The sequence below is a fragment of the Colius striatus genome, chromosome 14 (genome assembly GCF_028858725.1).
Source record: "Colius striatus isolate bColStr4 chromosome 14, bColStr4.1.hap1, whole genome shotgun sequence".
Lineage (NCBI taxonomy): Eukaryota > Metazoa > Chordata > Aves > Coliiformes > Coliidae > Colius > Colius striatus.
This window is the reverse complement of record NC_084772.1, coordinates 7832515-7837547: the sequence shown is the minus strand read 5'-3', so window position 1 is coordinate 7837547 and position 5033 is coordinate 7832515.

Sequence of the window (5033 nt, the reverse complement as noted above, 5' to 3'; positions counted from 1 at the left end):
CTCTAAGGTGTTTTATATGGTAAACTTTCCTTTTTGGGATCAAGTCTGTAGAAAGAGAGGTCACAAAACACAAGAGAGGAAGAGGCACTTTGAAGATGCCACTATTTTAATGACAATGAAGTCTTGATCCCACATTACAGAAAGTGTGGTTACTTTGTTCTTCTTGGGAAACCTAAAATCTTTGGGGAACACTACCACAGAACAGTATGAGAAAGTTGAAAGCTATGCTTGAAGGACTAATCTGTCTAAAGCAAGGGGTGCTGAGAAAGCTGATCTGTTCCATTGGCTACTGCGTGAAGTGTGCTCTAATTTGTCACTCTCCAGCAAGAAAGTTATTGAAACTGTCACTGTTGCTTTTGCCTCCTCTAGTCTCCTCTAGTCTCTAGTCTTCATCTAGTCTATGCTTCTTGACAAAACTCTTTCTTTAAGTTCAAGGTCTTGAACTCTTTCTCTCCTGAGGAACTTTAGTGAGGCTTGATTCTGTAACCAACTGTCAAAGGGATGGATTATTGTCTGATGGCTCTTCCTTGGCTCCCTCCCATCCTGCTCCAGGACAGCAGGTGCAAGTGGTCAGAGGTGTCAACAAAGATGCCACAGAAGCATCTCGGAGGCAATATAAGGTAAAAAGAGTCATTACAGGTCTGGGCTGTATTTAAATAAATAAAATGGAGTAGAGCACGCTCGCTTAACCTGAGCAGAAGGGATGTTAACCATGTAACGACCTGAATACAACAGACTCTCAATGTGCTCTGTACGTTTTATAACTCTATTTTGGTACCTTCATCCCCTTTGTGCCTCTCCCCCTGAGGGCAGTTGCAAGCTGTGCCCCTCAGAGCAAGGGGCTAAGACAAAAGCTTCGCAACATGAACAAGAAGAAACTGATATACCAATGAGATGAGTCTGAATGTCTGCAGCCTGTCTCATCCCTATGCCTGGATTTATCTTCTGGATTTCCCAATGCATTAACTTTCATATGTCTTCCACTCATGCTGTCTTGCTCCACTCTCCACCTCGCCGTGTCTCCTGCTTCCTAAAGTGACAGTTCCCTTACCTCTCCCTGCCTGAATTCAGAGTGCAGCCTTGGACGTGCCATGGCCAGAGGGGACACTTGGGCTCAGTAAATGAATAAAGTTTTCCAGATGGTTAATCTTGAAGCAAAGTAGCCACTATTTTACAACTGAAAATATCCGAGAATCCCCCCTTTTTTTTTTTTTCCTTTCAGTGTGCATATTCTGTCAGCAGAAGTGAATTAAATCTGATGGGTGTGATTGAGCCACTTGGCTTCTTGCCTCTGATATTCTGACCCTGGACTGGAAATGGAAGAGAAGGTCTGTGCACTTTTGAGTGTGATAACACATAGAGAACATGCAGAAAAAACATGAGAGTTCAAATGCATTACTGTGCACGCTTCCTGGTGACAAAGACCCTGTTTCAAAAGGCAGGTAGTACTTCACAGCCTACATTTTGTGCTCTTTCATATATTGCTGCAAAACAGTGAGTAGTTTTGCAAACAGTATGATTACATGGTTAATTTGTTGCTTATCAGTTAAAGAGACAAAGATGCCTTCTAGAGCATAAAAAAAGTGGTTTTTGACATCTGAGTCTCTTTTTTAGTCCAAAAAGTATTGCTTTATGGTGTACTGCATCAGATGGAAGGCAATCTTGCAATGTAAATGAAGTGTTACAGAAACTAACCCCAATTTTCATTTGCTTTCTTAGAAAGGAGTGTACAGACAGAAAAGTGATTTCACTGTGAAAGGAAGCTTGTAAAATAACTTATATACAAGGGTAAGGAACTGCTTTTAGCCTTCAGCCTGTGTTGTTAAGAATCTGAATAAGCTTTTTTGAAGAAAGCCTGTGTTTTAAAGCACCTGCTGCTGTTAAATGTAATGCCCAAAGATTCCAGTGACTGAGCAACCACCTTTTATAAGTTTAATGTATTTGAGAACCTCCCAATCAGTTCTTTTGGTTTTTTTTTAAATAATACTAGCAAATGTGCCCATAAATTAATAGCTCTTAGATCATTGCTTCATGGTTTGGTTTTTAAGTATTGCTAATGGTGGCCTTAACCTGTGAGTAGGAAAATACTGTTCCTGACAGCCTGTACAAAGTTTAGTAATACATGAATTTTCATAATCTTGGAGAAAAAAATTGCATCACTATGCAACTCCCAGCCCCTGCTCTGCTATTAGAAATAGGGGTTCAAAACAGTAGAAAATTGAACAAATTACTGTTCCACTAAATACTTGCTTATTTTAAACAGAGGATAATGAGAAAAGGTATTTCTTACAGGTGATGCCTTACACTTTACCAAAACAAGAAACCCCAAACAAACCAACCCCCCAGTAAACTACATCAGAATGTTTGTCTTTTGGTGTGGGAGATAATTGGAGGGAAATAAATACAAAAATATATATGTTCTGTAAAGGTCTTTATAATATCTGTGATACTGATTCTGTGCTCTTGAAAATGCAGTACTGTGTTTTGCTGAACAGCCTGTCAGGTTTCCATTTTAAGCAAGTACTATTTGTAACAGGAATTACTCATAATCATAAATGGTTCATTTCAATGCACTTATTTTTCTTGTGCACTTTATTCTCCACTGACTAGATGAGCTTCACCACCACGATCCCTAACGATAACCTGCTTAGTACAATACTAAGGCACAACATGCTGCAAGCAAATTTTATGGTTTCAGAACTGAGTTGGTGTAAAAAGCAGCTTGAAAACTTTATGTATTTTTACCACTGTAACAAAGCATGTTTTTCTCTGTTCTTGATGTTTTGCTAAATAAATATCCCATGTTTTGTGCACAAGCAGTCTCTTCAACTTCTGAAGGCTATCTCCAAGAATGAATTAGGGAAACAACCATTGGATGAGGTTACCCTCAACTAGCCTTAACCCTCCCAGTCCCCCCGCAGTGGTAGAGCAGAATTGTCTGCTTCTGGAAAGGAATGTACCATGTACTCTTTCTGTATTAATATTAAACATATTATTCTTATGGCTCTATTAATTTCTTTGGGGGCTTGGGAGTTATGGGGTTGTCATGAACGACACTGAACAGTGTCGAACCAGCTTATTTTCTGTACTTACAGAAGGATTTATTACATTTTTTGATAGTCTTCATTTCAACGTTTCCAGGAAACAGGAATTACTGTACTGTATCAAATCAGGTCTAAGTGTACTACTTGTGTCTTACCAATGAGAACCTGGTAGTATAATGGGAGAACTGAGAAGAAGCTGCTTTAGCTGTTTGCCTGGGGGGAAAAATGATTTTTAAATGCTTAGTACACAACCTCACTGCCCCTACATGATCAGATCTGCCTGGGATTGTGCTGCTGTTTCAGTGCTGTTCCATAGCTACCATTTAGAAGAGCTGCATGTCAGGTTTGCATGCATTCTCTACCTAAAAAAAAAAATACTGCCATCCACTAATTCTGGGTTTATTTTCTCTACATTTCCTGAGTACTGTTGTAGTATTGATAATAATTTTTAAAAACTTTATTTAAAGTTTAACATAGATTAAATGGTAAAAGTAAAAAAGTCTTGCCTGGGACTGTAAAAGGAATGCCTTTAAGTGGTTTTAAAGTCTTTATCTTATTGAAAGTACTTAAACACTTCTAAAACACTTTTCCTAAAAATCTCTTTTGTAATACCTACTTCGGTGGAAATGATTGGGGGGGGTTGTTGGGTTTGTTTATTTGTGTAAACTTTTTCATTTGCAACCAGATTATTATTTGATTTTTTAAAAGCTAAAGCTGAGCCCTCCTGTGAGTCACTATGGGAAAGGTGCTCAGAACAATTCATGCAACATTTTTAGTGCAGTTGCATTAATCTTGACCTTCGGTGGAGCTGAGCTCTGGCTGCTCCAGCTGGGCTTTGCCTGAGTTTCGAGTGTTCAGTCACAAGAGGGCAGTGCCTGTACCGGCTGCAAACGCTATGCCCAGCCCACAGCATTTAAAAGTCAGGATTTATATTTGTATGTGTCTATACAGCTATTGTAATCCTTCTTTTATAGTGCTGCTCTTAAACCTACTTTTGGGCTAACGTAATTAGGTCCGTATTAAACTTTCACAGGTTTATAAATTTCTAACATACACCAAATGCAATGCAATGAGGTTTTAGCTCAGAACTGACCTTGTGTCGTTCGTCCATGGGCTCGAAGCCAAAGTGCTGCATGTGGTCCTGGTGTCCTACTGCCTGTCGGAGTGGCCCAGGGACTGGGCCCTGCCTGCCCCGGGCCAGCGAGGCTTCAGGCCCTTACAGCTGTAGCTCCAAGCCCAACACAAAGCACTGGTAATGTAGAACTGGCTCCAGGTGAAACCTGATTTTGACTAAAGCTAGGAGATATGAAACACCTGTGAGATCTTGGGGCATGAGCTTAGTGGAAGCTAATGAAAGCTGAGAACAGCTTGAATCCAGGAGGAATTTTTCAAACCAAAACCTATCATGCAAAACAAACTGTCATAGGAAAAAGAAGCAGAGTGTGAGTCACAGCCTTCAGTCAGTGACGAGCAGATCTGGCTGCAGCTGCTGAACCCAGTGGTGTGGCTGCAGCCTCCTATAGCCTTACCTGTTTTATTCAGGCTCATCCACAGAGAGCTGCCTCTGGCCAGCCGAAGAAATGGGATCTGGCCAAGTACCACCTCCCTGTGAGCTGCAGCAAGAATTGTGGTCGGGACAGAAGGAGGCCAGGACAGGTCAGGTATGTGCTTTTTAATCAGCTGTAGCAGGACTGATACTTCAGTTACAGAGAGCACCTTATGGTCATTGGCTTCACTTTGCTCCTCAGCAAAACAAAAGAAAATCTGGAGATTTTCTGGGTCTGACTTTATCTGCATTAATAACTGAAAATTGAACTATTTCTATGTGTGTACATTCTCTCTCTATACATATGTGACTGTGGCCCCATTTGTGACTTGCTGCTGTCTTGTCTGACAACTGTTAAGTCACCTGGAGCTCAGCACATCCTCGTGTTTCACTACACACCCCCAACACTGGGTACTACCTGCCTCTTCAGGCAGCCCTCAGCT